At 39.3% G+C, this 26964-nt stretch overlaps 1 long non-coding RNA gene across 1 annotated transcript in view; it reads left to right on the plus strand.

Annotated features, from left to right (window-relative positions):
* The first annotated feature begins 11231 nt into the window (after nucleotides 1-11231).
* Nucleotides 11232-26964, plus strand: part of LOC113842842 (uncharacterized) — a 97092-nt gene continuing 81359 nt past the window's right edge. Inside the window, exon 1 of the long non-coding RNA XR_003495652.3 lies at nucleotides 11232-11358. This is a non-coding gene — a long non-coding RNA (uncharacterized lncRNA). The remainder of the gene's footprint in view (nucleotides 11359-26964) is intronic.

Below are 26964 nucleotides of genomic sequence, written 5' to 3' on the forward strand. Positions count from 1 at the left end.
TTGCATGTTTCATGTTGGGAAAATAATCTGCTAAGCAAGTAAATATGTGAAGTAATCTCTAGAACAGCAATCTAAATTGTGTAGGCTTCATGTCTGCACTTTATGGAAAAGAGCAGCCCCCCTTTTTAGGCAATTTCATTAAACAGTTTTGTATTTGCAGTTTGTATTGTTGCTATTAATGCTATAGGCCAGCTTTCAAGGGGTACAGTAATGCTGATGATGTCTGAAAAGCAGGCAATGGAGTGAACTGTGTGTTTTATGTTTTCAAGTTTATTGCTTTACGCTTTTAATGTCTTTGGTATTTTTATTAGTGAAAGATGCTAGTTAATGTTGGGGAACTGTGAAATCTGTTCTGCTGTGATTGGACTTACAGAAGGAATATTTTTTGTTTGTTTAAAAATGAACAGAGAGATCCAGTCCAACTCCCTTCTGTATGTATCATTGGCATTTTTTTGGCATGCCTTAATTATTATGCCTGCAAGCTGGCATTGCCTGTTCACAAAAGTATGAGTTTCTCCTGGACCTGTCATTTTTTTAGTATAGTTTGATGTTACTGTAAGGTCTGAGAGTTCACACTGATACCACACAGCTCAAAGAATGGTATTATTTAAGTGCTGAACCTGTTGCTTGAATTCTTAAAGTCTGAAATCCTCCTCTCACTCCAGGTGAAACATGAAGGTAGTATCACAGCAGTCCAAACCTGGGTGGCCCTTAGGGTTGCAGATTGTATTGTTTGCGCCAGTGCTGAATGTACTGGGGCATATTCCAGAAGGCTCTGAGACATAAAATTTTAAGTGTCAGAAAAATGTAATGGAAAATTGTAATGTAATAAAGTGCTCATATGTATATCTGGAGTTTTGCATGTATACATCTGGAACTCTGCTCTCTGGAATAAACACAGCTGCATTTATTTGAATGTGTGAAACAGAGATTTATATACCCAGGGGAATAAATTTTGCACTGCATACTCAAATCCACTAGAGAACAAGATTTTACTTGGCTGTGTATCACTGTAGTGAACATACTTTTTATTTTTATTTATTTATTTATTTATTTATTTATTTATTATTACATGAGAATTTACTTAAAAATCGGTCCTCTGATTTTACGTTCAGAATTTAAACAATCAAAATCCAGGTAATTTAGCTATATATACTTCTCCAAACAATAGTTATAGAACACAGTGAATGGCACTGTCTTTATAAGATCCCAGAGACGAACAGCAGATATTCATAGATACAGCTGCTGTGTACGTAAGGGAAAATACTGCAATGGGAAGGATCAACCTGGGATCTGAATTTAAATATACTAAATATGTCAATTTGGAGTGGCATGAATTTTAATCTCATAGGTTTAGAACTGAGCTACAAGTACTACACCTGCCTCTGTGCTACATTGCAGAACTTGGGCACATTTTCTGCCAACTTCATGTTTGCTGTGGGGCTAAATGGGATTTAGGCTGCTGTGCTCTGTCCTTTCTTATATTTATTCATTGTCTCCTTTCATATTTCTAGAATTGCATTTGTAATGATAATTTTGTCGCTTTTACTCTCTCATATCTTAGATGACATCTTGCCACTTCCACTGCCCCTTTCAATATATTTGCACACTCCCAGACAAACAGGGAATGCTCAAAAATAGGATCCCGTTTCTCTTTTTGCTGTGTGCCATTTGCAGTACACTTGCCATTTCAAAAAAAGCCATCTCCAAGCTGTCATCAATACTTGCCCACAACGTGCTTGAAGTGTGGCTGCTTCACCTCTGCACACATCTCTTCTGTGACTGCCAGAAAGTTTGCATCTCTACGGCTCCTTGTTCACATGTGGTGCCCAAATGGTAGCCACTCTTGCTCACTCCCGGGGCCAGCTGCTGGCAGGAGGATCTTCTTTCCTGACATCTCTTCCTGCAGGGATCGTGACATGTTTCAACCCTTCCACAGTGTCTCCTGCAAGATGCTCTCTTATAGCTGTTTAAGTTACTGACAACTGAAACCATCTAGAGGATGACAGCCCTATATACTTCCACAGTTACCCTCCAGGATTCACTGCCGGAGCTACTTTTCATCTGCTTAACAACTCTCCTTGATGCTTTCTTAACCAAGCCTCAGTACACTGCCAGCCTGCTGAAGCATGTCTAATGTCACCCAGCTCCAGCAGTTGCTTTTCCAGGTAACTCTTGGTACCGCAGGCTGCTCTCCCATAGCATCTCTTTCTCAGAGACCCTGCTATTCCAAACATCATTTTGAAACAACTCTGGCTTCCACTGCCCCAAATGCTCTCCCAGAGCTTTAGTATCCCCCATCCAGAGTAGCCTCAAACACCTTGTTGCAAGTTCAGATCCACAGTGCCACTTCATGCAGGATTGCAGGGGATTGCCTCTCATGGATCCAGGTAGTCAGAGCTGGACTGATGCCACGTATTTGCTGTAGCTACGAAGTGGTGAAGCCTAGCCGTGCCTAGACTGACTGGCTCTCTTTAAGATATTGGGGTCAGACAGAAACCTGAAGAACACCTACTTCTTGCACTTGTTCACATGATTTCAGCTTCACTAGAAAACTACAGACACAGCTGTGGTGTTAGCAGAAAGAATCCATCTCTCTGGCTGCAGTGGAGAAAATGTTACGGGAAAATGGAAATGCAGGATGCTGCCTGACACCAACAGGGCTACTCTGCTGAGGCCTAGCAGATGAAAGGCCCAAGCAATACAGCTGCACTAACTGTAGGCCACAGTGGGCAGATAAACGATTGCTTGGATCAAGAGTTTGTTTATAACTGGACTGCAAGGATCTCAAAAACTCCAACCAAGAACTGATGTCCCTAGGCAGTGACATAAGTGGCTTGCTCAAAGGGAGCCTGTTTAATCTGACGAAAGGGAGAGAGCTGGGAGAAAAACATTCTGGTATCGTTTGTAATAATTTTAATTAAAAAAATGCACTTGGGCTTGGTAGATCGACTCTTTTGCTCAGGAGCTTTTCCTTTCCCACACATAAAAAAGAAGGGAGATAAAATGCTCCAAAGATTTGAAACTTCTGAAGTAGGGAGAGACACCATTCAGAGAAAGAAGTAAGGTGGAGTTTTTGGCTTTCAAGAACATAATGCTTGGACAGGCTGTCCTCCCATAAAGCTAGTATTAGCTCTCTGGGACTTATTGGAAGCACTCAGGTACCGTATGTGCCATTAGGTCTGAGTTAATTGGGAGGAGATTCTGCAGTGCAGGCTACAGAACCAGTGAGTAACGTGTTTAGTGTATCATGACTAATTGAAAAAAAAAAAAAAAAGTCAGATGTTCCAAATCCATACTTGCTGCAATTACTGGATGACTAAACTGGTATTCCACAGTCCATAGAGAAGGAAATTCCTCCATCTGTTAGGGAGTGTCTGTGACTTATCCAGCCTCATTTTCTGTAGTCCAAACTTCTTTATGTGACTGGAATATGAACACTTCCTTGCCGTACTCTACAGAGCGCAGCACTTAAGCTTCTCAGGCTTGTCTTTTAGAGAAATAGTTTGCAAGCCGCCTTGATGATGATCCCTACTTTTTAAAGACTGGCTAGACTCTTCCAGGCTGGTTTATAAACCACTACAGCACAAATGTAAAAGACCTTTCTAATACTCATTTACTCATTGCTGTCATGCTGTGGTAGAGACTTTCTTCAGAAGCCCCTGTCTGTTTCTGCTGCCTGTGAGTAATAGTCCTGAAGCTACTCAGTAATTAAAATCACATCTGCCACTCTATTCTTTCTGTATTGTGGTACTATATTACCATGGTATTTGAAGATCTCTAATAATAGATTTTGAGCACAATGTCTAATGTGAACCAAATGATAACATAATCATAATAAACCCCCTAGAAATCATTGTGTTGACTAGGTTTGGAATTAATTATTAGAGAACAATCTTTTTGTTTTGTTTTGTTTCATTTTGCTTTCCTGAGGTATTTTTAGCTCTTTCCTCCCCAGCAGGGATACCTATATTAGCAAAGTGTTTTGTATGAACAATTTAGAAACATTTTTTTTTTTTTTTTAGTAGTACTTGTATCTCTTTTATGCTTGCTACCTCAGGAAATTCTTGGAAAATGGGTTGTTGGCAGGAGAGCTGCCAAATCAGATTACTTTGTGGTACTCTGTTTCTGTTAATTTCAGCTGAATACTTTAAATCTATTCTATTGGTTTCAATAGCGTAGAAGAAATCTGTTAACTATCTTTGTACTGGTCAGATTCATGTTCCAGTTATAAATGATGGTAAATGAGCCAAAATACTTGGGGTTAGAGCAGCATTTTGCCTCATACATGCACCAAAAATGAACAAATAGTCTCTCTTCTTCTCATTAGCAATTGGCATTTCCTGGCTTTACAGACAATATAGTTTCACTTCTTTTGTTATGTTTTTATGTGCCCCACAGTTTGGGAAAGAACAGATTAGCCACAGCTGCTTTCATGCTCAGTGGGCAAGTTCTATGGATGGTTTAGAAAAGTGATATATACATCTTCATTGCTGAATGTCTGGCTTATTGTGTGATGCTCAGGAAACAAAAATCTTCTAGGAGGCATGAGGGCAGGTTTTTTAGATGGAAATTTAGCTGGAAATCAGGGGATTATAGGGGATGCTACAGAAAGATCAGTCTGATCAGGTTGTATGCTAATTGTAAAACCTCTCCAAATGAAGACATCTTTTATCGTCTCTGGTTTGAACTGCAGAACGCACAACATCTGTGTATGTCTATCACTCCCAGCTCCTCAAGGTGTCAGTGAAAACGGAGTTTCAAAATGATGGACAGAGAAATGTACAATTAGTGAAATGCTATTCTTTACAGAGTTTAGTAAGAGCAAAAGTAGGCCTGATGTACTCAGTTCTTCTGCGGCCAGAAAAAGTTGAAAGGTCCAGCCACTTCTCTCCTGTGCTTTTTCAGTCTTTCCACCTGAGGAAACAGAGGAATGTGCAATGCAGAGAGTCCCCAGGGGTGCAAAATGGATCGGCACTGGATGGAGGCCGTATAGGTTGGCTGGGGGAATGGAAACGAGCACTTAAGCAACTTCTCAGGGGATGGTGGAAAGCATCCCAACTCATCAGACAGCTTGACACAAGTTTGTACAGCCTCTCCCCAACCTATTTTTGCAGGGGTGTAACTCTATGCCACTTCTTATATGCTGCATACAGCCATTTAGATCTAAAAACATTTTATGGCAATGAACGCCACTGGTTTTAGAGTACCTGAAAGTCATCAGGCCATTTTAACTAGGTCCTCTTTTAGTAATAGACTAAATGGGATGCTGATAAATTTTAACTGCTTTGTCTGTAGGTAGCACAATCCACCAATGTATGTCTAGTGTGTTATTTCCTAGATACCAGAAGTAGCTTGATGTAGATATTTTAAAGCTAACACTGACACTTGTTGACACTTCACATTTAGTAATTAAATGTGAAAGATACTGAAATCAGCCACTCAATTTTCTTATTTTTTTTACATTTTTTTTTAATTATTATTTTTGCTTGGGTGGGGGTGAGGGTGGGAAGTTGTTTGTGACTGTCAGGACAGTGCCTTTTGCATATAAACAGTGAGGTGCTAGTCCTTATGACCTTTAAATTGCCTCTTAGTTCTCCACATTTCATGATAACTTGCTCTTTAGAAGCCTTAAAAACAGGTATTTGAAAATCTGATTTTGGCTTTTTTGAATTTATATTGACAAACAGGGCAAATAATAGGATTTCCTTTGACTGATGAATTAACTGATGTTGTGACATGAATGATTTGTAATATACCAAGGATTTTTCCTTGTCATGAAAAATACTGTTCATTAGAATGTATTTTTAATGACTAAACTGACCTGATAAATACATTTTTGTGTTGTTTGAACAGCAAGAGTGACAGTTATTCAAACATAGCCACCCACCATACAAGCCACCTTTGAAGAAAAGGCAGACATTGCAAGGGATTACTGTCCTGTTAGATAGGCCTTTCTAATCTAGCTTTTATTTAAATAAATTACTAAGTCTATGATATTTTTTTTGTCTTTTCTAATAAAGCAGTTAAAAAAAAAAGTTTTTATTAGAGATAAGCAGTATTCCTCAAGTGCATTTCTTAGATGCATAAAGAAAGAGAGAGTATCTCACTTGCTTTGCATCATTCCTATAAATAGTTTTATCAGATTATTCACCTGAAGCAGTAGAAACAAATGTATTTTGTATCTATGCATGCACTAGGAAAGCAGATTTGATTTGAGTGTTGAAAATTTTAGAATATACGGCATTTGTATAAAAGTCCTATTATAAAAATACTTCAAACTTGTTGTTTTGACCCAATAATATCAAACATTTGATTTTCTCAAAGTATTTTAAATTCATACCACAGGTGGATAAAAATGAGTCCTTTCATCAACAAGCTGTGTTTTCTAAAAATAGCTAGTGCTTTATCCCTAATAAATAATATATGAAGCTTTCAAAGTTTCTACCAAAAGATGAGACAAAATGGCCTCTTCAATCTGAAACATGCTGCTGTTGCCCCCAAACCCATCTGATTTCCATGTAGAACTGTTTCAGAGGAAAATAAATGTGCTGTATACCATGGCATTGTTTCATGGCTTTTTAAGTGTCTGGAATTAATGTGACTGGAAGACTAAGGTTAACTTTTGTACTGTGCAGAACAGGAGAACAGGGGAACAGGAGAACAGAGACAACCATGTGTGTGTTAGGCTGGAAAGTTACTGTATCCCATGGCTAACATTGTGTATATGTGTTTACATGGTATGTGAAATGGAGGAGTTAACTCACTGTCACTTTGATAATCTGACATAAACCAGTGAACGTAAATGCCTCAGCTAAAGATTCAAGAATTGCCAGTAGGACTCAAAACCATACTGCATGCAAACTGGAGTGAAGCTGATGGTGGGGAAGTGCCTGTAGATACAGCAATTTACCTTTTCATAAAACATATTCTAGATTGTGATTGTGTCTCTCTGTCTTTTTTCCATTGGGTGGAGAGTGAAGGCTATTCACAGGGGCTGGTTGGAGGAAGACTATAAATGAAGGAGATTTTCCTGTGCTATTATACAAAGAAAGTAAGACTGGACAGTGTGCATTACAGCAGAGCAGTGTCATACAGCTTTATCACTCCCAAGCTTTAAAGAATTTTAATACCAAAAGCCTCTTTCTAAAGACTATTTCCTAAGACTGCATTTGCAGTGTTAACCAGTATGCATCTCTCCTTGCAAAGCAGCTTTTCAAAAACTTATTCCTGCTGTTTGCTCTGCCCTGCTGGGCACATGGTGACATGCCAGGGCTAATTGAAAGGGTGCAGCTCAACAGTTGGTTCAGACTGGCCTTAAGGAAATGAGGTGTAGTTCAGATTGTTACTTTTTAAAAATCAAAATAGGGTATTGAATTTCCAGATCTCTGGAGTTTTAAGCATACCAGGCAGTGGAAGATCCAGAGTGGCACAACCATGAACAGCTCCAGTTCAGTGGGTGGTGGGATAGGGACAAGGAGGAAAGGAGTTGCTATTTCAGCTAAGAAACTGATGTTTAAACAACTTATCCAAAGACATGCTAGAAAACTGCATAACTGAATGTGTATCTTGCTTTCCAGTCTGAATACTGTCCTTCCTCCAGTCACAGTAAATCTTTCACTTGAAAATATGCTAATGGTTGTTTTCATAAAATGGAGTTGTTTTGCAATATTATTCTTGGTTGATTTGGTGTTTTGAACATAAGCTATTTGGATCATATTTTATCCAAACCTTTATTGCTCGTAGTGTGGTGTGATGCTGAACAGGATTAGAATAAATTATATTTCACCAATGCACACATATTTGTAGCATAGATTGTGAGATAAACAGACAATAATTACTCAGCTTTGGTTTTCTCTTTGTTTACAATGATGAAATAAAAAAACAGTCATTTTCTAATACGTTTCCTCTCCCTCTTTCTATCCCATTTTTTTTCTACCCCACTGAACCTGTTCCATTTATTAATATTTTCAATATGCAGACATTTTATGCACATAACTGGAAACTGGTAGCTATTACACATGGGCTTATGCTGTTACAAAATGGTGTTGAGAGAAAAAACTTAGCAGGAATCTGTGAATCCACCCCAGAAAATGAATGATTAGTGACAGCTGGTGAACTCAGTTAGCCAGCATAGTTGCTCTATATTTGGATGGAGGCAACTGATTTAACAGACCACCTGATGGAAGAGCTCAGCTGGGCTAGAAGTGTGGCTAGGAAAAGTATGGGTAGGCCAGCAACTGAGGTCTTGTAGGATTAAAACCAGGACTTTTTTTAAATTTCTTTTTATTCTGTTACAAGTGGGGAAAAAAAAAAAGTATGAAGAAGTATGATAGCAGAAGGAAGTCAAGTCTCCAAAAAGCTTAAGTTGAATTTTCATCCTCTTCTGACTTCATGAAGAAGGCTCCTGTGGAGAAATCCTTGGTCATGGGACACTGAAAGAAGAAATATTTTGGAAGAGCTGTTCAGATGTCACACTGAGAAACAATGCTTAGCATGGTAGAGTTTTAGACTCTGTGTGGTTTGGCCTCTGATGAGCAATCCTCACTGTAAAAAGGGAAGTGCTAAATGAGTTGTGCTCAGGGTGCTGGCTTGCAGAAGAGCTGGGCCAAAGCTGGCAGCAGCACTCAAGGATGTCAGCCCCCTGTTGTCCTGACCTTAACCCGAGGACCCATACCACTGAGGCAGCTGGTATGGATGGGCTTTGTTTTGCATCCCCAACTGCTGTAGACTAATGTTATATGTAACAACAATGGGTTGAGAGCATAAGTCAGGCTGTAAATAATAATATAGATGTAAGACAAAACTTCTTTTGAGGTGGTGGTTTTCAGATATCATGGCCATAGAATTTACTGCTTTCTCAAAAAGTGTGGCACCGGTCATAGCTGGAGGGCAGTGCTGGCACTGGCTATTGATCTGATCCAGTTTAGCAGTTCACAGAATCATGTAGGTTGAAGAGATCTCCAAGATCACCTAGTCCAACTTCTGATCTAACACTAACAAGTCCTCCAATAATTACTACAGGGGTAATTGCTGGTACTGGGTGGGAGCTGCCTGCAGGCCCTTCTGTCACACTCAGTGCGCTGAGCTGATCTTTTGGCCAAGAAATTTGTGCAGCACAGCACAGGCCTGAAAGCCGCTCTGTACATGCAGCATAGCACAGGCTTGTGCCTACTGAGGTTCACTGTTACAGGGATCACCAGCTCCTGAAAGCACAACAGTTCCTTTGTCAGGACCAATACAAAGATCTAGAGTGAGAATCAAGAAAGGTGTTTTATCTGTTTTGTTGTTGTTGTCAACTTCTCTGTGGCTCAGCTCCTACATTAGGAAATTAGCAAAGACAGTTTGTGCACTGGAACTGGCAGGTGAGAGCGCTGGTGCCCAGTCATTCAGGGGCCTAGACCCCTTCATCTGATTTTCCTATCTCTAGGATGCAATGTCATCTTCCCAATTTCTGTTCTGCTAACTGTGCATGGGGATTTGTCTCTGTTGTCTGCCTTTTGGTTTTCCTTATATTTCCATTTCTGGTTCTTCAGGAGGCTCTGAGTGGATCCTTAACTTTATCTCAGTCTTTAATTTCTGTAGCAGAACACTGCAGTGCAAGCTCTTTGCCTCTACATTTTGCTTCACGCTTCAAAGAACCAAGACTTTTCTCAACAGACCAACAGGATTATTCCTTGGAATATCATGGAAAAAGGCATGTCGCGTGAGGAATTTAGTGGTGCCTGTACCTACCTCAGCTCTGAGGGAGGCACTTCTGCTAAATGGTCACCACTTAACTCATCTGCTGCAAACACATGGAGAAATGTGGGTCAAACTGGGAGTTCTCACTGTGTACCTGGGAAGGCAACCATGCAGGAGTAATTCTGTGAGTGAACACAGGACGTGAGGTTATCAACTGAGCGTGATCTGTAAGACTACTCTTTTCCAGACAATTATGTCTAGTTATTGAAAGCACAGGGTGGCAGAAACAACTCTGGTTTATTTGCAGATAAGGGGATCTAGGAGCACTGTGGATAAGGTGAGATCATTTCTTTTTGGTAATGCAGAAAAGTTGAGGACTATCAAAGTATCATTGCCTGGCCAAGGTTACACATTCTTATGTTATTGAGGAGACAGTCATGTGATTCTGCCTACTTAGTCTTGACTGAAAATACCTTAAAATAGCAAATATGTCTGTGTTTCATGTGGTTTTGCATTTTTAGACTTGACATACTAACAATGAAATGAGAGGAGTATTCAGTATAACTGTTAGGAATGATCTGCTTATGCAAGAAACCACACCAAACTGTGAGGGAAACAAGAAGAAAAAAAAATCATAGGTATTAGTGGGAAACAAATGTGCTTTGGGGTTGCCAGCCAAAGCATACAGGGGTAATAAAACAAAAGGGATTTTGGAAAAGGAAAAAAGGCAGATCTTAAACTAGGAGCCTATTCTCTTGTTTCCCTCACCTCTTATGGTAGGTGCAGAACAACATTCATGTCTGAAATGCCTCACAGATGTTGTCCTGCTGGTGTGATCTGGGCATGTGTCAAAAGCAAAGTCCGCGTCTTGTTTATGCTCTGACTGCAGTCCATCTGAATGGCTTTCTGTGGGCCTTAGGACAGCAGTAAGACTTATCTCCAAGTTAAGTTCCTTCTAAAGTGTTTGTCAGCACAATGATGCCTAATTAGGAATGGAAGTGCCCTAAAACTGCTGGTTTCACTACAGCACACACAATCCATCACAAATATTTAGATAGCTATTGAGATCTCTTTCACCCTCTTCCCTCTGCTGTGCACTTAGAAGTTGTAACATTCCCTCTTTATAGCAAAATGTGGAGATACTGTAGGTTTTTTCATCCTAGGTGCTCAGCTCTGCACTTAAGGACCCTTCAGCCAGGGGCAGCCTATACCTGGGGATTGTGGGATCAGTCCTATGAGAGGATTAAAATCCTCAATAAAATGTTACTGAGACTCTTTTCCCTCTTGTGCTGTGCAAAACCCAGCACCACAACACACAGGTAATGCAGGAAAAGGCAGCTTGCTGTACCTGTGCAGTAGCTTTCAGTGGGTATTTTCCCAGCTGTCAGCAAACCTGCAGAGCCAAACAAGATTAAGTGTGGAAAGTGAGAGAAGGTTACATGGTCCCAGCTGTCCTGTGATTGTGTTCATGAGGTAAGTGGTGACTATTTATTGTATAGGCCTGTGTGCCTTCCTTTTTATAATGACATAGAAAAAAGAACTTCTTGCATTACAGAGTCATCATGCATTTTTTTTATCTGCAACGAGGACCTCAGTGGGGCTTTCAAAGGCTATGTACAAACTTACATGCAGGAGCTCAGGTATGAAAAGGCACATGCAGGACAGAGAAACCAGGTAATTTCTCCTATTTTTCTATATAAACAATTAATATTCTTGCATTTCTAATATTATCTGAATAATTAATAACCTATATCATTCTGGCTTTTAACATATAATCCTCAAATTTCTGTTGTGTGTGTGCAAACAGGCACACAAATTTACTACAATTTTTTTTTTTGAGATCTCCACCAGCTGAAAAGCATTATAGCTGCCACTGCTTTTAAGTATTCATTTAGCAGCATTTAATTGGTAGAAAACAATTTCTTTGATTGCACTTTATAATAATGAAACCCTTATTGGAGTCCCTTTAATAACATTTTAAACAGGAAAACACCACCACCCACACATCTTCTAATAAGGAGCATATTCTGAGTTAAATTAAATCACATAAATGAGAATCTTATTGCTCCTCTCCTACACAGCCTCCCCCTTCTTAAGTACCAGGAGAAAGGCTCCATTTTAAAGAATCTCTTGCAAGTTAATAGAGCCAGCCTTTGATGACTGGAGTTGAGAATAGAGTCGGAGACGTTGAGACAAATTGTCCTGGCAGTAAATTATTTTCCTTCAAGTAGCTCCATTATGTTAGGCATGGTGAACTCATTTGGTTGCAGTCAATGAACTGTACCAGGAGCCCTACAGATAGCATCGAGGGTAAAGGTTATTTCATCTTTTTATTTTACTCCCTTTGTTTTACATTATGCTATGATTTCTGAGGAGGGTGGATATCTGCTGTCCACTGCCACAGATGAGAGAAATGAGGTATAGGAAGATTCATGAAGGAAACAGGTAGATTGCCGTTGCATGTCAGTATCGAGTATCTGATTTATTTTTATCCCATGCTTCTGCAATGTATGGAGAGAAATAAGGAGAAATTTGTTTCCTTTGAATGGTTATTTATTGGAAAGAAGGTGAAATGATGTGTGAGGTTTTAATGGTTTCTGAAAGCAGCTGCTATCTGTAGAAGAATGAAATGGTTAGAGACAGCCTTAGGATATGTATCACTACTGCAGGGCTTCACTTGTTATTTTGCCTTTTGCAGACCCGGACTAGATTGTTTCTCAGAAAAAGGGGCACAGGTTGGATCTCTATTTTTTCGGCCTTCTCAAGACCAGGTGTTTTGGTTGAGGCCTATCCTTTCTGGTAAAGTTTAGAGACATCTTTCTCTCTGTGGCCTTTTATCTGAGCTATGCGGGAACCATGGTTATGCATTGCTGCATGCATGTTATCTGGTAGAGAAATGTGGTTGTTGGTCTTGAGGACTTTTGTTTTCCTCTGATGATTTTAACTTTCTGAGCCAAACAATGATCTGTGCAGCTCTCTGTTGCTGAAGAAATGTCCAAAGCGGACCTTATTGTGTAAATTGCATAAAGGATTCAGAAGTGACAGATAATGCATATGATTTTAGTCATGCTCTCCTGTGACAAGAAACTGGGAGTAGCTGCTGAACTTCATGAAATTCCTATTTGCCTATTTCTCATGCCCATCAAGGTCCCTCAGAAAGGTAGCAAAACCCTATGGTGTACCAGCTACTTCTCCCAGCTTTGTATTTGTAAATTTACTGAGGGCACATTCCATCCCATTGCCTAGGCATTAATGAAGACGTTAAATAGAACTAGACCCAGTGCTAATCCCTGAGGTACACCTCTGGTGAATGGCCTCCAGTTGGACTTCATGTTGCTGATCATATCTCTGAATTTGGCAGTTCAGTTTACTTTTTTGTCCTTGTCCCTGTCTACTTACCCAGTCATCAGTTTCTCGATGAAGATATTAGTCAAAAGTCTTTCTCAAGTCAAGGTACAAAAAGTTGGCTGCTCTCCCCTCATCCACCAGACTACTCATCACCTTGTAGAAAACTATCAGGTGACTCAAGTACAATTTACTGTTCATAAATCAATGCTGACTAGTTTCAATTGCCTTCTTTTCCTTAGCATATTTTGAATTTTTTTCTGGTGTTGCTTGTTCTATCACTTTCCTGGGTGCTGAGGTGATGCTGGCCAGCCTCTAGCTCCTGGCATCCTGCTGCTTGGTTTTCTTGAAGACAAGAAATGTGCTTGCTTTCTGCCAGTCCTCAGAAATCTCTCCCAGATGCCATCATCTCTCAAAGATAATTGAGAGTGGCATCAATTGGTGGGAAGTACAAAACCGAGTCTAGCTTCTCTACTTCTGTGTTGTGTGTGTTCTTGCTTGCCTTGAACTTAAGTCAGCTATTTCAAATGTAATCACTTTGATTCTAAAGAGACCCAGCTTTTGTATGGAGTTTTCAATATATGTTATTCACATGTGGTAAAACCTGAAGTGGTAAAGTTTGACTCTGCCTCTAAGATCAGATTCTTGCTGTTGCAGATCATTGTTGTCCTTAATGGCATTGCAGAATTGAGACAGTGATACATGTGACAGCTATTTATGTAATTACTAACTATTCACTGTAGATGTTTTCAATTCTCTGGCAACATGCAAAACCAATAATCTATTTATTTCTGTGCAATTACATAAAACTGTGAGCATCTTGATCCTTCTTTGTGAAAATATCAATGTCATGGACATACCCATCTTCAGTATTAATGCTCAGCAGCTGTGATCTCTTTATGCATAAATAAAAAATCATGGACCTACCTGTGAAATCTGTGATATTTCTGATATTTGGTTCTTTCAACAAGATTGTACCATGGAAATTTATTTAAGAATCTCTGTTGCTGCCCAACCACAACCACACGTTATGTTTTTAGCTTTAAATGACTACTTCCCCTTAACCCTTCCCCCTCTCCCTCGCCCCCCTCCTCCCCCCCCCAGCAGTTAAAACAGAAACTAAATAATTTAAAAAATGAATAAGAGTTACTTTTTAGTTCTTGTGAAAGCTTTTAAGCCTATTAAATGCAAACTTAGAAATTCTGGGGGGAATGTTAAGCATGATAGTGTTGTGTGCAATGACCATGCCTTTAAACTAGGCTTGAAGATCTCATTTGATGGCATGCTGAGCTATTTATAACTAGTGTTCTTTCAGAATCTTTTTTCTTTAAACTTTATTATGCACCAGCTCCTAAGCTGTGGACTTAGTCTAGTAATGCTTTATTCATTAGGAAATATTCTAAAGTCCTTCAAAAAGGTCGGTTTAAAAAGTGGAACAAACAGCTAGCATGTAAGTGTGAAGCAATAGAAAAGGAGGTTGTCTTCTGGAAACAGAGAATTGACCTTTCTCTGCCTTGGTTTTCTGCACAGTACAATCCCTTTTGAAGATCAATTTATTTGTATAAAATGTGCAAAGATGTTCATATGGCATCTTGCATTTTATTTCTCTAGGACAAGATTACATGGCTGGCTAATACAAGCAGGGATAAAAAGTTCTTACTTTCTGAAAGAGCAGATAAAACCAAAACCAGGAACCTTAAGGATTTATAGACAATGCATATATTCTATGTACATACACGTTTATATATTCAATATAGTTTGATACTGCAACAGAATACAAATCTTATTTCATAGAATGGCCTGGCTTGGAAGGGACCTCAAAGATCAACTAGTTCTAACCCCCCTGCCACAGGCAGGGATGCCACCCACTAGATCAGGTTGCTCAGGGCCTCATCTAACCTGGTCTTAGAGCTTTGACCAAGGTGGGCCAGCTGTCTTGGCTGTGTCCCCTCCCAGCTTCTGATGCACCCCCAGCCTCCTTGGTGATGGGGCACTGCGAGGAGCTGAAAAGTATTTGGCTCTGTGTAAGCATTGCTATGCAACAACTGAAACAGGACAGCCCTTTAGTAATGTTGACAGCTGTAGTTTTCAGGATCTAGAGGTTTTCACATATAGACCTCAAAAAAACAAAAAACAAACAAAAAAACAACAAACACAAAGCAAAAACAAAAAAACCTGTATGCATTACACCTGTTGACAAGTGTCCAGTCTCAATGGGAGAAGTATTTATATTGGATGTCACAACATTTGAAGTAAACCTCAACAACAACAAAATGTCCCAGTCTCCAATCTCATGCTTTAGGTGTCTGTGATTTGGAAAACTTTTTTTTTTTTTTTCCCCTCTCTCAATTGTCATCAAAATCTGGACATACTGCTTATTTTCCACTTTCTTTGTTCATATATATATATCATATATATATATATATTTTATATATATATATATTTTTTTTACTCATTGTTTCATGTGAAGGACATCTATGGGGTGTACTTCTGACTCTTGAATTGAACATAATATTTGGATAACTTTCTTTCATTTCAGTTATCTCATATCCCTTAGAGTTATCTTCTGGATTCTTATGTTTTTAAATGATGATTTCTGTAAACAAACAAACTAGAAAAAAATCCTTCTACGTTATGTCCCTCTTCACCACCAAACCCAATCCCCTCTGAATTAATTCCAAACCAGTTTGACTGAAATTTATTTCAAATGTATTAAATGTTTACAAATTTTAGTAAAAGTGAATATCTAGATTCACAGCACAGATTCAATTAATTACAGTAACTTACTAGATTACAGTAGGTGAGATTTCTTTTACATACAGACTTTTAGGCTTTGAATCTGCTCTAAGGTCTATTTTAAAGGAGATGTAGTTTCAAGTGTTTGAATCACCTTTGAACATAAGCCAATATCCACAAACGTTTCTGTCAAACACCGATTGTGTGCATAGCTGTCAGGCTGGTAAAGCTCTGCTAATAGTCAGCTCATTATCAAATAAAATAAACTTAGCTTCCTCCTGAGATTTCATGTGCAAATAAGTTACATTAAAAACATGAATTGCTGAAACAGTGGTGAACTGTGGGGTATAAAAGCCTGAAGTTCAAGCCAAAACTACAGTCTGCATTACCTGTTTTTGTCAATTTTTCTGGGCTTGTTACAGCAAAGAACAGTATGGATGAATTTGAGGATAAAATGAAGTAACTATATGCACGCTACTGGGATGAAGACTATAGGGAGCAAGCTGAGAGGAAGCATAACGCCCTGTTTGAGTAAAGTGAATATGAAGGAGGCTGAAGTCATGATCTAAGCAGTTGGATGTTTACTGATTTTGGATGGAATAGGGTAGGTAGGGAGACAATAAGCGGCCCCAGGTAGAAAGCAGTGAAGAAGGCCAGAATGTGTGTTGCCAGCTGCCTGTCAGACAATTGTTGTCAGACAATGGGTTCAAAAATCGTCGAACTGTTGCTAAGGGTGGGATTTTCTTGTTTGTTGTTCTTATGCTTCCTGATGAATACAAGTGAGCCAACCCTGGATTTTGCAAGACTGGAAAAAAGATGTTGCAGTAGGAAATGCACATGTGACTACTGGGGAATTACAGCCTTGCCTGTGTTCAAAGTTGCATTTTAGATGCTGCGTGGGTAGAACTGCTTGTGATGTCTCAAAAACGGTACCCGTGTGTCTCTGAGATGAGACCACCATTAATGACCACCAGTTAGTGGCAGGATGGTTTCTGTTTCTCAGTCCAAAATGGATGGAGACAGGAACTGATGCAATTTAAGACAGCAACACTGTACAGAAAGTAATGAGACTAAGTGGTTAATGTGCTGTTGATAAACTATCTAGGATAATGCTCAGGACATTGGAATACATTATTAATGCTACACTGAAAGGGATATCAAGGGGCTTTTGTGGTTTATGAAGTAAACTGTTTTCGCTTGGTAGTAAATACAAGACAATGATGTAAGAAAACAGTAATCATAAAACCACAGCAAAGAAGCTTTAGAAATGCCAATGCATACACAGTGAGATTAGAGGGGAAATTACTCATTTTCAGAATCTTTTTTTTTCCTGTTTCTTACAAATTAAAGCTTTGATAAGAGGTGCATCTGGCTATGGATGTAATTAGAGTATTTAATTACCCTAAGCCATCAGTCACTTGTGTCTTTCTGTATTGGAAGAACCAACCCTTTTAGAATGATGTCACTTGTAGAAATGAATAGGTAGATTTCAGCTGTTAGCCCCTGCCCACATGGGACAAAATGCATACTTTTCCCCAGGAAATGAGAGCTAGCACTTACTTCTTATGATACCTAATCAAAACCCTTTTAAGCAAATAAAAGGAAGATAAAACACAGACACATGCTTTTTCTGCTCTGCTACTGTGGTCTAGGTGACGAATTGGTAATAGACCAAATGCTTTCTCTGAAAAGGTTTTGTTGGTAGAAGTTAACCTCCTCTGATTTTCTGTTTCCATGTAGGAATATTCATTTTTATGAGTTTTTGCTAGAAATAAAGAGGATTTATGATGAAGATGTCTATCCTTTTGTCCTTAAACCCTGGTGTTTATGTTTCTGTACATTGAAGCCAAACATTTCTTAGAATGCATTTGGGCTTGCTCCTTCTAGTGTCTTTGGTTTCCTATGCACAATTTTTTCTCTTCATGTTTGTATTACCCTGTTTCAGGAGGAAACAACTTTAAAGGTAACTGTATTTCAGATACCATGTGCATTCTGCTAATTAAAAAAATAATCTTAATTTAACAAGGATAAATATAAAATGAATAATAAATTCCTTGACTTCATTAGAAGTTGAAATTCAAAACTACTCAAAGGACCACTCACAACTACTCAAAAACTACTCAAAGTATTATCAGTTTGTTTAGCTTGGAGCCATTCCTGTAAGATGCTTTTATTTATTAGGGAAAAATCTGGTATTTGACTTTAGACTTTGGAGTTCTGGAAGTTTCTACATTTTGCTACATAACATCTAAGCTTTTGAATAATGTTTGTAAAATGTGTGAAAACTTTGAAATGTACAATAAGAATGACTCATGGGAAGTTTTTTAAACACAGTTATTTAGGAGCTAGATTAAGTAACTAACTTGCAGAAATTGTTCTTTACTGAAGTGCTATGCTTTTCCATGTATTTTATGTGAACCATATATGTTATATGCTTTCTCTCATTAGTCCGGGTGATCTGTTTGCTTCTTGTATTAATTTTTATTCCCTGTTGTGGTTTAGCCCCAGCAGGCAGCTGAGCCTCCACACAGCCGCTTGCTCATTCTCCCCAGGTGGGATGAGGGAGAGAATTGGAAAGGGCAGAAGTGCAAGAGCTTATGGGTTGAGATACAGACATTTTACTAGGAAAAGCAAAAGCCACATGCGCAAACAAAGCAAAACCAGGAATACATTGACTACTTCCCATCATCAGGCAGGTGTTCAGCCACTCCCAGCAAAGTAGGGGTCACCATATGTAATGGTTTCTTGGGAAGACAAACACCAACACTTTGAATGTCTCCCCCTCCCTTCTTCCTTCTTTACCGCAGCTGTTATTGCTGAGCATGACCCCACACAGTGTGGGACATCCCCTGGGCCAGCCTGGGCCAGCTGTCCTGACTGTATCCCCCCCAGCTCCTGGTGCACCCCCAGCCTGGTTGCTGGCAGTGCAGCACAAGGAGCAGAAAGGTCCTTGGCTCTGTGTGAACACTGCTGTGCAGCAACCTAAACATCCCTGTGCTATCACCACCGGTTTCATCAAAAATCCAAAACACAGCATTGTGTGAGCCTCTACAAAGACAACTAACTGTCCCAGCCAAAACAATGACACGTGTTTACTGAAGATCTTCATCTTTCAGATGTAGATCTTCATCAGCAGAATTGATAAGTCCTTCCTAGGCCTGTTTTACTTGGAAGTATGCTAAAACAAGCTTTTAGAATGAGCTTCATGTGGAATCCAGGAGTTGGACTTGATGATCATTATGGGTCCCTTCCAACTCGGGATATCCTATGATTCTATGGATGCATGGAACTCTGCAGCTCAATGTCCTAGAAAGATTTTGACAGTGTCCCTGCCATTCCACACAGTACAGCTCCTCATTCCTACCAAGCTGCCTGTCTTCCTGTCCTAGAATTACCTTTCTGGATGCTTCCTTATTCAAAATTTCTCAGCTACTCATAAACCATTTTGTATCTCTCCTTGTACAGCATGCTCAGCAATAAGCTCTGTTCAGGGCTGTTTGTGAGCTCAGCCGTATGGTTATGTCTTGGATTTTCTTGCCCTTTGGAAAGGGTATCCTTGCACAGCTGTCAAGGCCCACCAACAACTATCAGCAAATGGTAGCAGAACGTGAGTTTGGGCCAAAAAGCTCTTCAGTTAGGCTATAGTGGAGTATCTACATGTAGTGCTCCTGCTAATTGTGTGTACTCAGGCAAAAGTGACTGTAGCTTCGCAAGAGATGTTGTCAACCAGCTCTGTCATGGAGGTCTGCACCAATGGGCAGTAGGACCTTGAATCCAATTAAGTTGCCTTCATCTGCCAGTGCCTGCCTCCTGAGAAGGCACAGTTCTCCTGGACATGAGACTCTTGTCTGGCATGTTATGTCTCAAAGGAGGGACCCTGGTTTTCCAGATTCTAGAAGGCCAGGTAGAGTCTGCCCTGGGGCAGTCTCATGGGAAGATACACGAGGAACTGCAGTACAATCTAGCAGGTGCATCCAGTAGTAGCCTTACGGAATGACAAAAGTACCTCCACCATCCTTACTGAACACAGTGGGTGTGGGTGGGAGCAAAATGTTCTTCCATTGCCATCAAGCAGTTATTATGCTTAGTACTCAGGAACTATTAATTATGCTTGCTATTCAGGAATTTTCCACAGGTGTCAAATGGGCCTTAAAAGACCCAGAAGCACCCCTGTTGGATTTGTAACTTTGTACAAGAGAAAGACTAGGTGCTAGATACATCAGATGTCTTGTTTAAATGTAATTCGGGTAATCAAAGATAAGAGACTGAGTTCCCTATATAGCTCATGGAGAGAGGTAAGTCTCCCTGAGAGAGAAGGGAAGCAATTCTGAGCTTCTTTGCTGTATACCTGAAGTGAACAGGCTGAATAGCACTTCTAGTACAGCTTAATACCACTAAGTATTGCCTGCCTCTCGGAGAATGGCTTGAACATTGTTCTAGTGCACTGAACTGGATGTCTGTCAATTAGTGGAGGCTGAGAGTGCAATTCCAAATCATAACAGACGCTTTCTTCACCCTGCTGAGGAAATTATTGATGATTATCTTCAGCTTCTGCTGCTCGGAGTGAGTTTGCACTGGTTTCTAGAAGAATGAATTTGTCAGCACGCCATTCCCTGCAGGTCATGCCAGGTCTGTACTACCACTGTGTTCAAGCTAAAACCAGATGTGGTGTTCCATTGAACAATACTGCTCTGAAAAAAAAAAAAAAAAGTCATGCAGATTTTGCTGTCATATCTTCCTCTGCAATCTGACTTTTCAAGTCTCCCAACTCATCTGCAGTCAGCTGTACTCAGGGCTCCTAAGATGTATAAAACTACTAATGGTAATTAATGAGAAGATTATAACACCTAATAGCACCTCCCATGTGTTGCTTTACTACTACCTCAACTTGGACTGCACTGTTGAAGCAGATGATTTATGGAATACTGGAAGATTTCAGTGAGAGACCTCTGTCCATTACCCCTTTTTAAGTCCTAGAATCCAGTTAGACATCCAACACTGGGCTGCAAAATAATTGCAGAGTGCATACAGTTCACTGGAACACTTAGCATCACGTGCTTTTTCCCCCCAAATGCCATGCAGCTGTGCTAAAATAGCACGGAGCTGTGTGGGAACATGGAGATTAGTTTACGCCAAAGCACAGTCAGACATATGTGGACACAGCTGTACTAGAGGAAGATGTGCATAAAACTAAGTCACTTACCAGAGCTAGGTTACCTTTTGTTTTGGTTTCATTACTGAGATATATATATCAACAGCTAAATAACTGGCTAGGATTTGGGTCAAAGTGAATTGGAAACTAATTCAGTAATTTCCAAATGTTTCTGTAAAAAAGTAATAATAATAAAATAAAGGTGAAGAAATTATCCCCCCAAACTTGCAGTTTAATACAGTCCCACACACATATAGCAGGAGTTTCTAGAATGCATGATGAAGCCAAAATAAAGTCAGTGCTGTAACTGTTGAAAAGATATCTGTATCTGCAACCACAGAAACTTGGTATATTTGTCCTTCTGGCTTCTGGTCTGGACTGTTGCTGAAGATCATGCCTCTGCACTTAGAGCAGGTGTGGCAAAAGAGTTGTAATCCAGCAAATCTTGCTTTTCTTTCTCTCTCTCTCTCTCTCTCTCTTTTTTTTTTTTTTCCCTCATGCTTTCTAACACAGAAGCAGAGGGCAGTTGGAACTAGATGATCTTTAAGGTCCCTTCTAACCCAAACCATTCTGTGATTTGGCCCAGGAAGAAGTATTGCAAAGCTTGGTCTGTATACTGAGAGAAGAAACACTGAAGCTGTTGGGTGAACGACACTGGATTGGTCACTCTTACTGGCAACTGCACTATATTCCTTTTAAACCTATTGGATCATGTGGAGGGTGGGAAGAATTGTTTTTTCAGGGAAGAGAAAATTCTCAAGACTCCTCAGCAGGGCTGTCAGGCAGAGAGGTCCAGAGGACTCCTCAGAGGAACAAGGAGTAGACAGCCACATCTTGGAGGTCATAAAATTTCTTAGTGACAAGAGGGAACCGAGTGGAAATTGCTGCAAATAAGACAATCCGTGAACTGACTGATTCTAGCCTGGGAGTTAGGACAGGACTACAGAGATAAATGGCAGGAGAGAAGTTGTTTCAATATTTCTTGTTTTATCTCAATTTTTTATTGTTTCTTTCAAATTCTCCACTTGCTTTTTACATAAAAATTTATTCAGTTTTCTTTGGTCACTGATAGAGCAGACTAAGGCCAACCAGCCCCCTGTCCTGGCCGACTTGTATTATCATCACAGATGCCTGGCAGGAATGGAAGGCATTGTACCTGCTGAGGTCACTGTTTTTCATGCCAGGAGTCAACTTCAAAATGTTTTGCTTACATGGGGTGTTTTTGTTTTATAACCTTTTTGTTTTGCACTGTTGTGAGTTGTTTACTTTTGGCATGCATAACAGCTGCTAGCATCTCCGATTGTCTTGATCTTGCCCTGTGGTTGTACCTGACCTCCAGTACAACGCCTTCTGGTGTATCAGTGCATCTTGAGGCGTGGGGTCGGCTGGCATTTCACACAGCATGCTGGTAGAAGTGGTTGAGTTTCTGATGCAACTCTGCCTGTCCAAGTAGTATAGATGAGAAGTTCCTTACGCAGAGAATCATGTGGTGACTTAGAATTGACTTCAAATAGATAAGCCAAAATGACTGAAACTGAGCAGTCCAGAAGAAATAGATATGTTCCATTTTTCCAAGTCTTATACTTAGGTTTCTTTACAGTCACGTTATGTGAGTTGTTACAGTTTGAATGACTTTTTAAGTAATTATCTCATCTGGATAGTGATTAAAACAATCGTAGTAGTCACCCCGGTTAAACAAGAAGTACGTGAAATAGCTGATACATTCATCTGAAAACACTTGATTTTCCCTTTTTTTTTTTTTTTTTTTTTTTTTTCTCCTGGTGCTTTCTCTTGTGGAGTATTCTCCTTGGGAAATAATTCCATATTCTCCAAAAAATATATTCCAGCTTCTGCTTTTAACCAGAAGTCTGTATATGTGAAATCTGATCCTTATTCTTTTTATTCAATTATGCTAATTGTGCTAGAAAAGCTTTTTATAGCGCCTGCTGGGAAATATATGTTATTTGAACAAGACATTTCCTGATATGGACTGAATATTACACTTGTATATGTCAAACATTAAGAAAAGTTATTCTGTGGTGTCCCATTTCTCCTGAAAAATAAATATCAGTCAGAAAAATATTTCTAGTAGATGAATCTGAACTGGCAAGGGCCTCAAATCCCAATAATTTGCTCAGAGTTCTCACTCTCTTTCCTTTCCCTCTCCCTGTGAAAAGCAGTCCTCAAGGACTTGTGTGAGGAAGGACTAATTTGTGGTGTTATGCAGACAGCTGCTTAAACTGACAGAAATCTTAGCATCGTGCTCTGAGGAAGTCCACTTAGTATGCTCCTCACTCATTTCTCATTTGTGCTCCTATGATGATAATTGAGTCATTATGTTCATTGTATCCAGCGGGGAGGAATAATCACCTAAGATACAGGTCACTCAGTTGCCCTCTGTGTGTGTGACTTAAGAAGTCACTGTTTAAGGGGTTTGCTCAGCAAATTGCTTTTTTATAGAGAAGTGGTGTTATTCTTATTTTTTTTTTTCCTCTCCAAATGCCTTTAAGCATCAAGAATAGAGAACAGCAACTCAGAAGTGTGTGTTTTCCTTCCTTTCCACTGCAACTTCCTATAGTCAATGTTTTTATCTGCTTGTGAGCTGCACGTGGACAATATTCCTGCAGCCACAGGATTCAGAGTACTCATAAATCTACCATTACAATTCATAGATTAAATAATCTGTCAGGTTGTTCTAGGGGAAAGTGAGTTGTCAAACGGACTGTATATTTGATAATGTCAGTTCAGTCTTTTCTTTGCAGATCTGTATCTATAGCAAATATATTCAAAATGAAGGGTATACACACTGACAAGAAGACAGCTTCCAGTGTTTTAGCTTTTGAAATGTCTGCAGCTAAATAGGTGCTTGATTTGTCATCTTTCATGTTTGTTTATTTATATGTTTGGAGTGAATTGCTTTATCTCCAGTATTCCTCTCAAATAATGAGCGCTGGGGTGTTGATGCTGCAAGGGAACGGTCACTTCGCTTGTCATTCATAAAATTCAAGAACTCCATACTTCAGTTTAGTTAATATCAAATCACAAAATGCTTTTCTTCCAGGAAGCTTGGATCCAAGCATACTTGGATAAAAGATGCTAGAGAAATCTTTCCTTACTGGAAAGATGAAAGCAGGTGTCACATAAGACCAGTTATTTGATCTATCTATATAAGTGCAAGCACAGCCTTTTTTCATTTTTTTGTACCTTTTGTTACTTTTCTCTGGTTTATATTTTGGAATGGAAGTTATTGGTTCCCTCGGAATAGGGACAAATGTAAAGATGTGCCCATCTTACGCACGTTCTTCATCTGTATGCAGAAAGTAGCTGTTAAAATCCAGGGAGCTGTGCCTTCAAATTTAAAATTCCAAACCCCTTTTTTATGACTACAAAATCTTCATTAATCCTTAGAGGTCATGATATAGACTTAAATAAATAAATAAATAAATAAATAATCCTGTTTCCAAACCACTGCATTAAGGTAGCAGCACCGAGCATGAGAGCCCTCCATCCAAAAGAAACCATCGATCTCTCCTGCCTTGTTACCACTGCACAAAGAGCATGTGAGAAGCCGTAAACCATTCATAACAATGTTGACTTTTATTCTAGTGTTATTGTTCTTTGTGTGACAGGGAAATCCATGTTTCTCAGCAAAATGATTTCTGAGAAATCTTCTTTATTGGAAATAATGTGTTCTGTTGCCAGCCATATCATTAGTATAGTGGTATGGCTACATTCTGATGGTTCCTACTGGGGGCTGCCATCCTCCTCTGATTTCTGAAGGTAATATTAATATATCTACCCATTCCCCCCACCCACCCACCTTTTTCTTCCATTTGTAAGCCTGCTTAGATGAGTCTTCCATTCACAGTTTCTGCATTGGAGCATTCTATTTTTCAGTATTTATGAAATTATAGATTGCATTTTTATGCCTCTCAATCCTAATGTGTTTGCAGAAAGAGAAAAATAAAAACATGGGCAAGAATATTGCATTTTCCCTTTCAGGCAAAAGACATTAGATGAGAACTCAAGCAGAAACCCCTGCATCATGCTGTTTACTTTGCTGTTATTCTCCACCCCTTCATTATTCCCACACCTTCTCAACTACATCTCTTTCTGTGCTATGTCCCTGAAGACTGGCCCAGCGCATAATGACATTGTCTCCAGCAAATGATTTCATCCAACCTACATGAAAGGTTAGAGCACTGGTTTTTGAATGTCACAGTGCCTAGAGCAAAAGTGTGTTTGCATATCCCTTCATGGATTATTGAAAAGGAAAAGCTTTATAGGAATGATTGGTAAGGTCATATTCCCACAGGATAATCTATGAGATTTTGGGTTGATTTGCATGTAATATCATTTCTACAGGACTGACCACCAGATTGGGAAATTAAAATTTTAGAGAGGTTTTCAAGGGGCATTTTCAAGCCATAAAGCGTCCAGATAAAAGACACTGAAATGCAAAGTAAAGAGTTTACAGATCAAACATCAAATTCTTTCATTTGAAATTGCTGTAATTATAGCTGGAGTAATTTCGTGTGTGTATGCATTTGTAAATTTCTTTCAAAAAGAAAAGTTGTAATGATAAAATTACAAAGTTGATCAGAAGCAGAATTACATAGGTCCAAAATTCATTACCATAACTTTGACTGAAACCAGCTGTTGTAATATTGATATGAGACAGAACAGAATGGCTTGTTCATAGCAGGCAAAGTTTCACTGCTTAATAACGACTACTTTGGATTCAGTCCAGCGAATAGTTTAACTCTATAAATAATGCAATCTTGCTACAATTTCCTCTCTCAAGATTTGGTCTCCTTAATGATTTCAAACCTGCCCTGTCCCATGGTATTATTATACTGCTTTAAATGGCTGTGAATTGCTGACTCTTGGTAGCTGTGTGGACTCTCTTTTTCTGCTCTCTCTTTCAAAGTGAGCCTTCAGTTAAAAGTAAATTATTATAAAAGAAAAGAAAAACAGGCCATACTGTCCCTGTGTGGCTTATTCTACTGGAGACAACCACAAAATGAGACTTTTCAGTTGCGGTGTTACTGTACACATTTCACTTGGGAACTGCTTATTTAACTTTTGATAATTTATTTAACTTCAATGTCTTTCAAAATCAGGAGAATGTTTGTTTCTTTTACATGCAACTAAGACTGTGGAGAAAGTGGAGATATTACTGGCTGCACATTCATTGGCTGGAGGAACCCAGCTTCTGGATGTGCACCTCCATGCCAGGTATTGCCCATAAAATATCTCCTTACTCTGTGAAGTTACAGCATTCTGCTGTAAAAAGTGGATGCCTTTTTTCTGTGGTTTTACTTGATCTTCACTGTACAAAGCACCCACCGGAGCATCCTCAGAGCATATGGTTACAAATCAGGAATTACAACCTTCTGTCTCCTTAGGGTTTAAACAAATGATGAGCCTACATTTTGGGGTTTTGGGTTTGATTTTTTTTTTTTTTTTTTCTGGCCTTGTTTCAAAATTTTCTATGTGAGTGTGGAGACAACTTTCATTACCAAAGTTCAGCATCAGTATGAGTGTGTCTGGAGTAGAGACACTGCACCTGCCAATGCCCTGGATTATCTGACTGCTGTCTCTTTCCAGTAAAATATGTGATTAAATATGGACTGTGAGAAGGAAGAAGGGGAAAGTAAATGCAGGGAGCTGAAGTTTTAGACCCAGGGATGAATCATTCCAGAGTTCCCATTTGTATGTTTGTGTGCGTTTGTGTAAATTTGCTTTTTGGTTTTGTTGCTTACATTATCTTATAGATGGCTAAGTAGGAATCAAATGGCAGCTTCCTCTGACTCCTTTTAAAGTCACATAAAATGTGGCTTGAGTCTTTTGTTTTGCACACATTTTGAATTTGTTATGTATCCTTTCTGTTCACTTGCATAAGTACAGCAGCTAACAAGTATTATAATTTCTTCAAGTATTGAAAGAGGTGAATGGAGACTTAATGACTACACCATCTGTTGTTCATTGAACCTGAAGGCAAGATCCTAAAAACTAGAGGCAGTTGAGCTGAATTTCAGAAGTGC

The sequence above is a fragment of the Anas platyrhynchos genome, chromosome 2 (genome assembly GCF_047663525.1).
Source record: "Anas platyrhynchos isolate ZD024472 breed Pekin duck chromosome 2, IASCAAS_PekinDuck_T2T, whole genome shotgun sequence".
Lineage (NCBI taxonomy): Eukaryota > Metazoa > Chordata > Aves > Anseriformes > Anatidae > Anas > Anas platyrhynchos.